The sequence below is a fragment of the Dunckerocampus dactyliophorus genome, chromosome 6 (assembly GCF_027744805.1).
Source record: "Dunckerocampus dactyliophorus isolate RoL2022-P2 chromosome 6, RoL_Ddac_1.1, whole genome shotgun sequence".
In the NCBI taxonomy this organism is placed as follows: domain Eukaryota; kingdom Metazoa; phylum Chordata; class Actinopteri; order Syngnathiformes; family Syngnathidae; genus Dunckerocampus; species Dunckerocampus dactyliophorus.
In genome coordinates, this window is record NC_072824.1 from 1,415,001 (window position 1) to 1,428,239 (window position 13,239).

At 42.2% G+C, this 13,239-nt stretch overlaps 1 protein-coding gene across 7 annotated transcripts in view; it reads right to left on the bottom strand.

Moving 5' to 3' along the window:
- lrba (LPS responsive beige-like anchor protein) overlaps positions 1 to 13,239 on the bottom strand; it is a 284,780-nt gene that overhangs the window by 156,273 nt on the left and 115,268 nt on the right. The gene's annotated exons all lie outside the window — the stretch shown is intronic.

The following is a 13,239-nucleotide window of genomic DNA, read 5'->3' on the forward strand; positions in this document are numbered from 1 at the left end:
AGGTGTGTATAGAGATTACACAGGTGTGTATAGAGATAGAATATGATTACACAGGTGTGTGTATAGAGATTACACAGGTGTGTATAGAGATAGAATATGATTACACAGGTGTGTATAGAGATAGAATATGATTACACAGGTGTGTATAGAGATTACACAGGTGTGTATCGAGATTACACAGGTGTGTATAGAGATAGAATACGATTACACAGGTGTGTATAGCGATTACACAGGTGTGTATAGCAATTACACAAGTGTGTATAAAGAATACACAGGTGTGTATAGAGATTACACAGGTGTGTATAGAGATAGAATATGATTACACAGGTGTGTATAGAGATTACACAGGTGTGTATAGAGATAGAATATGATTACACAGGTGTGTATAGAGATAGAATATGATTACACAGGTGTGTATAGAGATTACACAGGTGTGTATAGAGATAGAATACAATTACACAGGTGTGTATAGAGATTACACAGGTGTGTATAGAGATAGAATACAATTACACAGGTGTGTATAGATATTACACAGGTGTGTATAGAAATAGAATGATTACACAGGTGTGCATAGAGATTACACAGGTGTGTATAGAGATAGAATACGATTACACAGGTGTGTATAGATATTACACAGGTGTGTATAGATATTACACAGGTGTGTATAGAGATTACACAGGTGTGTATAGAGATAGAATACAATTACACAGGTGTGTACAGAGATTACACAGGTGTGTATAGAAATAGAATGATTACACAGGTGTGCATAGAGATTACACAGGTGTGTATAGAGATAGAATACGATTACACAGGTGTGTATAGATATTACACAGGTGTGTATAGATATTACACAGGTGTGTATAGAGATTACACAGGTGTGTATAGAGATAGAATATGATTACACAGGTGTGTATAGAGATTACACAGGTGTGTATAGAGATAGAATATGATTACACAGGTGTGTATAGAGATTACACAGGTGTGTATAGAGATTACACAGGTGTGTATAGAGATAGAATATGATTACACAGGTGTGTATAGAGATTACACAGGTGTGTATAGAGATTACACAGGTGTGTATAGAGATAGAATATGATTACACAGGTGTGTGTATAGAGATTACACAGGTGTGTATAGAGATAGAATATGATTACACAGGTGTGTATAGAGATAGAATATGATTACACAGGTGTGTATAGAGATAGAATATGATTACACAGGTGTGTATAGAGATTACACAGGTGTGTATCGAGATTACACAGGTGTGTATAGAGATAGAATACGATTACACAGGTGTGTATAGCGATTACACAGGTGTGTATAGCAATTACACAAGTGTGTATAAAGAATACACAGGTGTGTATAGAGATTACACAGGTGTGTATAGAGATAGAATATGATTACACAGGTGTGTATAGAGATTACACAGGTGTGTATAGAGATAGAATATGATTACACAGGTGTGTATAGAGATAGAATATGATTACACAGGTGTGTATAGAGATTACACAGGTGTGTATAGAGATAGAATATGATTACACAGGTGTGTATAGAGATTACACAGGTGTGTATAGAGATAGAATACAATTACACAGGTGTGTATAGATATTACACAGGTGTGTATAGAAATAGAATGATTACACAGGTGTGCATAGAGATTACACAGGTGTGTATAGAGATAGAATACGATTACACAGGTGTGTATAGATATTACACAGGTGTGTATAGAGATTACACAGGTGTGTATAGAGATTACACAGGTGTGTATAGAGATAGAATACAATTACACAGGTGTGTACAGAGATTACACAGGTGTGTATAGAAATAGAATGATTACACAGGTGTGCATAGAGATTACACAGGTGTGTATAGAGATAGAATACGATTACACAGGTGTGTATAGATATTACACAGGTGTGTATAGATATTACACAGGTGTGTATAGAGATTACACAGGTGTGTATAGAGATAGAATATGATTACACAGGTGTGTATAGAGATTACACAGGTGTGTATAGAGATAGAATATGATTACACAGGTGTGTATAGAGATTACACAGGTGTGTATAGAGATTACACAGGTGTGTATAGAGATAGAATATGATTACACAGGTGTGTATAGAGATTACACAGGTGTGTATAGAGATTACACAGGTGTGTATAGAGATAGAATATGATTACACAGGTGTGTATAGAGATTACACAGGTGTGTATAGAGATTACACAGGTGTGTATAGAGATAGAATATGATTACACAGGTGTGTATAGAGATAGAATATGATTACACAGGTGTGTATAGAGATAGAATATGATTACACAGGTGTGTAGAGATTACACAGGTGTGTATAGAGATAGAATATGATTACACAGGTGTGTATAGAGATTACACAGGTGTGTATAGAGATTACACAGGTGTGTATAGAGATAGAATATGATTACACAGGTGTGTATAGAGATTACACAGGTGTGTATAGAGATAGAATATGATTACACAGGTGTGTATAGAGATAGAATATGATTACACAGGTGTGTATAGAGATAGAATATGATTACACAGGTGTGTAGAGATTACACAGGTGTGTATAGAGATAGAATATGATTACACAGGTGTGTATAGAGATTACACAGGTGTGTATAGAGATAGAATATGATTACACAGGTGTATATTTCATCATGAATGGTGAACAAAAGGTGTCAATGAGAGGTTGAACTTGAAAGCGGAGGAGCATCACCATCATCACCATCATCATCATCCTTGATGTGTTCCTTGCTTCCAGGAAGTGCTGGACTGCCACGATAAAGCAGATTTTTTGGGGGTGAAAGTAGCAAAATAAATGAGCTGCTGGTGTGTGGGTGTAATTACAGCCATGCGCAGCGTACCAATCTATCAAGAGGAAGAGGGAAGTGTTGTAGGTGGGGTGTTGGGGGGGGGCGCAATGTGCAACAAAGGGTTAGTCAAAGGAGATAGCCTTTGACTAACTACTGGCCCCCGACAATCGATACGCAGCAAATATTGCATCTCGTGTAGCGGGAGGGGTGGAAAAGCCCTAAAAACCTCCTCAATGGCTTCTCACTCAGATATTGATCATACACCCCCTCCCACCTTTTATCATGACCTTGGTCCACAGAAGGCCATATACTTTAAGGGTACATGAAAGTCATAAATCTGAGAGTTGAGACCGAGGAAGCAAGGAGGGGGCAGCGAGGCGGCGAGGAAGGCAGCCATCTTTCACTTCCCAACAAGCATTCCACCAGGAAGAGCTACTCAACACACACAACTACCAGCATTATTGCCACGTACACACTGACCCGCACTACCTTCACGATCGACTGCTGTGGACGTAACGGGCACCCCTAAACTAGCAGGCAAAACCACCGCCCCCTACAGTCCAAAGCCAGAACTACAGCTGCCGAGCATCCGCACCAGAAAAGAAAAATATACACAAATAAGCTGAGAAATGATTATCCTCCTTATCGTCTCCTTATGTCTACGGTGGAAGTGTCATGTCCATGTCAGTCATCCAAGGGGTTAGCCTCGTGAGGCCGCATACGCTAACATGAATGAAGGCACAAAAGCAATGGTTTCCAAGGCCCCAATGTGGGACTATTTCAGTTTGGCAACCAACACAGGCAGTTTTCTCAACTTCAGGCAGCGTCTGGACAGTCAACGCTTACCGAGGCGTTTGGTCAGCAAAGGAAGCGGTGCAAAATGGTGCACGCTCAAAGACAAGTGTCGCTCGTAACATTGCAAAAGAAATACAATCATTCAATACGGTGATATGGAATACATTTTATGCCATATAATTGTGATGTTTCCGTGTAACATTACAAACAACAGCATGGTTGATCTCGTACGTCTTTTACTGTCAACAGCTTGCAACTCAACCAACAACATACATACAGGCAACCTCTTGTCCACACAGGTACACTATACTGGAGTACCCTCTAGTGGTTCCAATGTCAATTACACCTCATGACAAGGATGGAAAAAAAGTCTCAAAAAATGTTGTCGATAGTATCGCTCATCGCCGATAATTTGTTTGCTATGATGGATAAGTGCCATCATGTTGGTCACAATCATCCAAACAGTAAGGGTGCAGTAGAAATTAAGTAAGTACATAGCAAGCAGGTTTAAACTGTAAGTATGACCCCAAATGCGGCACACAACTTGTTTGTTTTCACGGTCCTGTGGCTTTTTAAGAAAGTACTTTTGTGAGAATGAAGGCGTAACGTACACAAAATGATGGAACGTCAAAAGTTACGTAGATAACCCACCGATCGCGTAATGATGTCGAACTTCTTTCTTTCAATCAGTTCAACAATTGTTGTCCAAAGTGTGTGTAAAATTGGTAGTGTACTGGGGGTGTACTGGTATTGTGCTGGTGGGGTACACTACATGTTTCATAAAGAAAAGTTGAAAACTAATGTGGAGGAGGAGGAAAGATGTTCAAGTTTCAATTCAAGGTTTCCCAGCAGGCATTCAAAGTCATCCTCAGCAGTTAATATCCCCCCCCCCACACACACACACACAGACACGGCACGGCCCCCAGCCCACTGTACTGTATATACACTGGAGGTAAATGTTAGCGTTAGCGCTGTATTCTAATTTGTATCGGCGAGCACGGTGGAACGTTATTGCAATCCACGTCTGTCAAACTTCCAACGCTCGCCCCCCCCCTCCCCCCGAGATTTAGGGAACATCCTTTTTGTCCCGAACCGCCGTCGCAGACACATGATTAATGAGCTCGGCTGCTGAAGATTGTCGTGCGATAGCTACGTCCTCGTTTACACAGGCAGAGCATAACCGACGCTGGAAGGCTTACATTTCTGCGTACGTAGCGTGTGTTTATGTGGGGTGTTTACCAGCGCATCACGGCAGACGGATTGCCGACGAGGCTGGGGCCAAAGCTAATTGGTTCTCAAGTAGTGGCGGCCTGGGCTGCAGGAAGCAAGCGCCTTTGGGGTGAGACATGGATGCAGCTGCTACTGCTCAGCAACTTGTTTACAAGCAACGCAAAAGACATCAAATGTATGTGGAATGTATGCTGTACCGTTTGGAACTCCACCAAATGTTAGAGCGGGTTATTTTAAATGTCTTCATTTTCTAAGACAAATAACATCATTTTTAAACTATATAACGCGGTGAAATAAGAAATAAGTGAATTCTCTGTAAATAAATAAAATGTAGTCGAGTGTGTCTTCAGAATCGGGATCGGCTGCAGATCTCGAATAATACGGCTTCTGCCAAGAGATCGGGCCGATCCGGTTGCTGTAGCACGTTTGTAACTCTGGCCCACACTCCAACACGGTAGGTGCGGTAATGCGCCTCACTCGACCACCACCCGCAAGAAGAAGAAAAGGCAACACCACCATGTAGACATGTCTGTGGTGTACCATGGTGAAGTTGGTTTCACGTTGGACGTCGGATGTTTGTCTCCCCCTCACTGTGCCCGGACTGCTGTGTCTTGGTGCGGGGAGCTCGCATGGGAAGCTGTGGCGGAGCTACGTGGCCACCCTTGGTCACTCTCCGGCCACCCTACTGGCCATCTAGACATTTCAGGTATCAACTTATTGCCATCCCATGTGAGTAATGGTCTTACCTTGGCCCCCCCAATCAAACATTTGTGACTCCGCCACTGCTTGCACGAGAAGTGCTGATCTAACCGCTGGTTGTTTATGCTAGGGACCGTCAATGACTTACTATTCATTATATAGAAAAATATATTCTAAATCACACCACAAATTGATCTTTACGATTGTCAAATGATTACTCCTACCCTCAAAGTATTTTGCACACCCATTTTTTCCAATTTGATCTTTTATTGGATCTTTTATTGGATTAGGGACATGTCATGTCATGTGACTTCTCCAGCAAACAAAGGCTTCTATTGTATTTTGATGATTTCCATGAGAGCATTTAGACATGCACACATGAAGTGTTGTATCTTTGCATGCTTGCGCTACATCTCCCTTTCCTCCAGTCTTCCTGCTCCGTGGTGTCACGCCCTTGCGAGGGTCGCTGTATTCTAAACAGTTACGCTTCCTGCCGTGATCGTCTTCACTGATGTGCAGGAGTACAACTTTCACTCCAAAAACTGAGAACTGCACGCGAGGCGATGCGAGACATTGTGCAGACCTCAGATTTTAACGCGTGTATCTATTATGTATCATAATTGTGATTTACATCTGGAATGAAGAAGCACGCCAGGAGAGCCCTCCGCTTCTCATGCACGCATTTATCTTGGCAATAATACGTCAACGCCACAGTCCTCCTCGCTGTGCTGCGTGCAACGTCAAAAGACCTGGCAAGCTAGCAAGGCAAAAATAAACTTTTATAGAAACAAATACAACAAAAAAAGCCCTTTTAAGAAACAAATAGAACCAAAAAATGGCCTTTTATAAGTTACAATTGCCAAAAAATAACTTTCAGAAGCAAATACAACCAAAAAAAACTGCTACCAAAAAGCTACAAAGGCCAAAAAATGCCCTTTTATAGTAAGCAAATACTAAAAAAGAACCTATTTTTCCCAAATAGAGCCAAAACAAAAACCCTTTTTAGACGCAAATAGAAAGAAAAATTATCTTTTTTTTTTTACAAACACAACTCCCCAAAAAACTGTTTTAAAAGTACAGTCAAAATAAAGCTAATGGAGACAAAAAATACTCCTTTTTAGAAAGGCCAATAAATGAGCTTTTACAGTAAGCCAAAATTAATTACAAAATTAGTTTAAAAAAAAGTTTTTTAAAGAAAATGTGGAAAAAAAAAATTTTTGAAGCAAATAGAGCCAAAAAATAACCTTTTTTTAAAAAAACACAAAGAACAAAAAAATTGCTAGAAAAAAAGCTACAAAAGGCCAAAAAAAAGACCTTTTACAGTAAGCAAATAGTCAAAAATAACTTTAAAAAAACCCCAACTAAACAAAAACCCAAATGCAAATGCAAATTTAGATGCAAACAGAAAGAAAAAGTTATCTTTTTTTAACAAACACAGCCCTCCAAAAAAGCAAATACAGCAAAAATATTACTTTTTTAGAAGCTAAAAATGCCCAAAAATTACCTTTTTTGAAAGAAAGTCCCCCCCTCAAAAAAACCCAACACTTTTTTAGAAGTAAACATAGCCACCAAAACCACTTTTGGAGAATCAAATACCAGCGCCATCCAGACTTCTTCAAAGGTGCTGCTCGTTTTGATTCTATTTTGCTGGCAACCCTAAACATGAACGTACAACGCAGAATTCAACCAAAATTCTGTGAGAGAAAAATCCGCTCCTGAAGTGGAAGAAAACGTTGTCATCAGCGTACGCCTGAAGACAAAGGATTCATTCTGCCCTTTCTGCTTTTTCTTTGGATTTGTGTAGCTTGTTGTTCCTTCTAAAAGAAGAACCTAAGAAAAAAGGAAGACTCTACGCTGGCGTGACCGTACGCGTCCAAGTTGAGTTTCTTTTTCCACTGGCGTAACAGTCAGAAGACACACGAGACAGGCAAATTGCATTTGTGTTCCATCTTTGGCGTTCTACATTTTAAAATGGCTATTGTTGCTTGGGAAAAGAAGGCTTTATCAGCGTGACACTTCAACAGTTCATTGTGGTTTCCTATCAAACACATTTCTTTGGTATTTTGTTAGGTAGATGAAAAAGTGAATGTTAATAAAAAAGACAAGTAAGATATGCTAGTGCGGTAGCAGAGGATGAAATATGAATGCTAATATCAATAGTTTGTCCATTACAGGTCAGCTTAGTGTCCAGCCCAACAGTTACAAAGCTGTCCCTTTTCCATCTCACAAGGCCGATCGATGCGGGCCATACTGTTTAAATTTCACCCGTATTGATTTTCTCCGTAGCACCGAGCTCCCGGCATTCGTCTTTCTGAAGGGAGGAAGATTTGATTTACTGAGGAAAAATTGGAGTGCATATCACAAAGATTTTTCGCCGGGCGGGAGGGTGACAAGGCAAAAGATGGATGTCCCTCGGCTGGGAAGCCTCCAGCCTAAGGGTGTCCATTAGAGCGCTGCTGTTGTGCTGCTGCACAAAATGAGCAGCAAAGAGGACAACGTCATGTGTGTGTGTGTGTACGGGGGGGCTGCGTGTGGTGACGCACCCTGGAGCAAATAAATAAATAAATAAATAAAGCAAAAGCAACGACTACAATGTATCCCTTCAGGCAAACTGTAATGGTTTAGGATGTGAAGATGTACCGTAAGGCAAATACTGTTCCTGCAGAACTGCATCTTCTCAAGCGTCTTTACTACGCAAAGTCAACTTGGACCCATGGAAACATGCCTTCCAACATTCTTGATCCTCTAAGGCAGGGGTGGCCATTACGTCGATGGCGAGCTACCGCTACATCGCCAAGGTACTTTGGGTCGATGGCGTAAACGTCACTTTCTTGTAGTTGTCATGTGACATCAGTCAGCTGACATTAAGCTCCCCTCCTGATTCGTTTCAAGATGCAACTTTCATCTTCATGATTGTGATGATGGATGAACTAACTCTGCTCTAAGATGTCTATATCTAGAACTAAAGTTATCTGTTCACTTGTAGCGGCTCTAGCTAGCTACGTAGAAAAAAAGTGTACTGTTGACTGGCTTTGCTTGGCGTCATGAAGTCTACTACAGAAATCAGTGTTTTCTACACGTTGGCTTCTTAAACTATTATTTCATGATGACATTAAACATGCGCCCATTGGTGAAACCTGTTCAATATGTTGCCTTGACTTGGGCTGCAGTGTCTTTTAACTGGATGTAACACATGAAGTGTGTGTCCTAATGAACGTTCCATAGCTAATGTGACTGACATATTAGCAGTACTCACTCACTAGTACACAACTATTTAGGATTATGTGGAATGATCTTTATTTCCATATTGAAGGGAATTATGATAGCAACTACTTTGATGACCTGGAAACTTTGAACATGTGAATGTGAAATACTAATCAGGAATATTTACAATAGAATTTCACAGTTTACTGCTTACATTTTGTATATGTTCTATGTTTTATAGAAGAGGTAGATCATTTGGACTTGTACTTGCATGCTGGTATACATGTACAACCTACAGAAATACATACTCCTATTTGATTCAAATAAATATATACTTTGTATATTTATACTGTAGTAGGAGGTAGATCTTTGGGACTTGGTCATTTTAAAAGTAGCTCGCAAGCTAAAAAAGTGTGAGCACCCCTGCTCTTGGGCATGCCTTAATCCTCCTGGACATGGAATAGAGCAGATTTGCACAGGTTGCTCCTGGAATCCTCTCCCACTCCTCCATGATGACATCACCGCCTCTTCCTTCCTTCTTTCCACTTGAGGATGCCCCACAGGTGTATGCAGTAGTGTGCTGGGGGAGCAGCCTCAAGAAGAAGGATGCCACACGCCTGGACAGACTGGTGAGGGAGGCGGGCTCAGCCGTTGGCACTGAGCTGGGCAGCCTGACATCTGTGGCAGAGCAAAGGACACTGTGGAGGCTCCTCTCCATCATGGACACCAGCATCATCCAATGCACAGCATCATCTCCCCACAGAAAAGCAGTTTCAGTGGCAGATTACTATCACTGCCCTGCTCCACTGATAGAATGAGCTGATCATTCCTTCCCCACACCATGCCACTTTTCAGTGAGGTAGGCAGTGAGAGCCCGACCTGGGACCAAAAACTGCCCCACCCACGAGGCCGTCGCTCAGCCAGCCCCCCCCCCATCCCATCCTTGAGTAAGTGCAGGAAGGGGGTAGGTACCCTCCTTCATTGGTGTTTCGATGATAGGCCCACTGATCCCAGGTGTGCCCGCCTGCGCTTTGAACCACAGCATCTGGCTGCTACAGAGACCATGTGTATCCAAAGTATAACCAAGTTTCTTTCATTCCTTTGCTGGCTGGATGTGGGGGGTGTAGTGACTTTTGTGTCCAGGCAATGAGGCCAGAGACGGGAGACGAGGACAGTGTGTCCCCGGAGACAGCGAGCTGGCGTCCTCCATCATCCGCCCTCATTTCCATTGGCCTGACTTTGCGGCGGTGCCGTGTATGAGAAAGATGGTGCCTGACTCGAACAAACACAGCGTGGGTGCTGAGCGGACACAAGCTTAAATCACACACCAACAAAGAAACACCAGAAGACAGAAGGGGGGAGCGGGGTGGGGGCGGGGGTTGTACACCTGTGTCGCCAGGAAGTCGGACAGAACAGGTAGTCCCCATCCGTCAGACATCTGGACGCCGCATGACAGACAAGGACACAAAAAGCGTAAGCGCTGCCTTTGTCTGGCCGCGGGAATCCTCCGTGGACACGCGTTTCATACACGGTGGGGTGGGGGTGTGTGGGGGGCAAAGAAATACAATTGTACGCTCTGATGGACAAAGAAAGAAAATCAAAAAGACGGAGGAGAGAAAATCAGCTCTCTTTTCTCCAGAGGCTGCGGCTGCGTAAGCTGGATATGAAGACACAAATTGTGTTCAGGCAGGTCTGGGGGAGATATTTATATATATATATATATATATATATATATATATATACACACACAGTATCATATACAGACATTACAGCTGATATCACACACTCACACGCCCCCAAAACAAACAATCTTTTTCCTTTATTGAATGGAAACTTTGGGGAATACACGTACTGTACTTCAGCAGGGAGGGGCCGTGCATGAATATCTTCCACAAGGCTGCAGGTGGGTTTCCCCCCTCCCGATACGTGGTCATTATCCAGGCTTTTTGGCAGCACCAGATGTTTCTCCTACGCGAGCGCATTCCTGCTCTGGTGTGAAGCTGCCGCACCACCTGACCTTCACAGTAATTGAGCAAAAATATTGATGTCATGGCACCGGGCTGATTGTGATTTATTAAAAGAGCGCCGTGCTCCGAGGCCCGGTGCCAATGGCTCCCCGCGCCCATCGGCAGCCATTAGGAAAACCATCAATAGCGCCGCTGCAGCAGCAAAAGGGCCGGTAATGAGAGACGTTTGAGGCCAGGCTCGCAGAACACAACCTCCATTTGAAATGTGCACTAACACGGGGGACCACAAACACCGGGGCGCGTTCTGGTATCCGTTTAAAAAATAACAATCTAGACGCAACACTAGTCAACAGAAATAAATCTATTTATGATCATTTGACTTTTGTAGGCACAGGTTCCATTCCCATGCAGCCACTGGGATTCTCCAGCACCCAAGCCCAGATCAATGGGAGGGGTGCCCCAGGAACCTACTCATTCATTTGAATGGTTCAACTAGATTGTTTTCCCAATTAAATATAAATGTAGAGTAATTATCCATCGTTTATGACGGTTCATTGGTTCCAGACCCAACTGTGATGACTGAATTTAGGGTTAAATATTGTGGTACAAACCTTTTTATGAGCTTCTAAATACGCTTTTTAAGTCATTCAGTACCAAAGACGTATTCATACTTTTTTTTTTTAACCCTAACGCCCGATTCCAAACTATTTATATGTCTTTTATGTTTTGCTGCAGTGATGATGTAACTCAGTCCCACTGTAGAGCAATTTTAAGCCATAAAAAAGGCCACTAGGTGGCAGAAGTGCATGTGACAAGCGTTCGGCAGCAGTCGTCATCATGATGACAAGGGCAAACAGGAGACAGGAAGCAGAAAGTTGGCTAGCGTGGAGGAGTGTAGTGTGTAGGAAGTCACCACTGTAGGGAAATTTTAATACATGCACACACGTGCACACACACAGTTTAGCTCCAAATTGTAAATACTTCATGATGTTGTATTAGTAAATAAATTGTTATTTTGATGTAAAACAACCCTTTTGTGTGTTTGTGTTGGTATAGTTGTTCAGATATTGTTCAGGTTTGCTTGAAATGTATCTTTTCACAAAAAGCTGGTTTTCTCACGTTTTTAGTCAGGAACTGATATTTTCCTGAAACTTACCTGCGTTGTACTGCTGATTACTACAGAATGCAAAAAGGTGGAAACAAATGTTTTTTTCCTGATAAAAGACGGGAGTCTAATGTTTCTTTTGGTAGGTTCCATGTTTATATCGCCATACAACACAATATTCTGTGTGCCTTGAAAGATCAGTCAAAATAGTCTAAAATGGCCGCTACTGAAGGGGTTGTCTTTTGAAAAATGGCTGGGATTGAATGAGTTAAGATTAAAGCCGTCTAGACACGAACAAACAGCCTATATAGTCACCTTTACACTCCTATTACCCAAGAAAATAAGACATAAAAAACGTGCAAAATTGCACTTTAAAAAATTTGTGAAAGTCAGTACATGAAAGGTGAACGCGATGAGCGAAGGAACACTGTATATGATTTTTATTAAACAAACTCAGCAGCACTTCCCATGCAAGCTCCCCGCACCATGATACAGCAGTCCGGGCACAGTGAGGGGGAACTACCGCTATAGCTATGGAGCCGAATATCCGACGTCCAACTTGAAACTAACTTCACCACGGTACACCACGGACATGTCTGCATGGTGGTGTTGTCTTTTTTCTTGCGGGAGTCGAGTGGCAACCAGCTTTGAGGCGCATTACCGCACCTACCGTGTTGGAGTGTGGCCCAGAGTTATGAATGTTATACGGCAACCGGATCGGCCCAATCTTGTGGCAGAAGCCGATATTATCTGATCTTCTTAATACAGTGGATCGGCTGCCGATCGACATCCCTAAACGATAACATTCCGCGTCGCTCTTCCCGTCTGATTACTTTTACCCCTGACCATCTCTCTGGAAAACACTTGGGAGCCTTGGTGAGTCACGATTCTTTTTCTGTGTTGATGTTTTGCTTTTCTCTGTGGTACACGGTAGGGATGTAACCATATGACCATTTCATATCACCATTACTGGGAACAAAATGATCATGGTTATCATTATCATCATCATGATATTGTCCTCAAAATGTCATATACGGAACACAGCAAATTGTTTTGTTGTGACTGTGGCTTTTCTGCTCCATGTGTACGACCACTGCCATTTCATTGTTGCCTACGCTGCTTCTCAATTCTGGCAGATGCATGGATCAAGACATAGATGCAGACATATAGACATAGACAGGCTGACATAGTCCACTTCATTTATAAAAACAAAAACAATAAAAACATTCTGTGTTAAAAACAAATCCTTTGGGCGCATGAACCAGGATGGCGGCATAAACAAACCGGATGGTATTTTGCACAAACAAGTCGGTGAACGCAAGCCAAGGCAAAATTTAAGATAACATTTTGGATGTTACCAAAGAGCGCACTAACCGGGGTAGATGTTAACTGGGGCACCGCTGTACATGG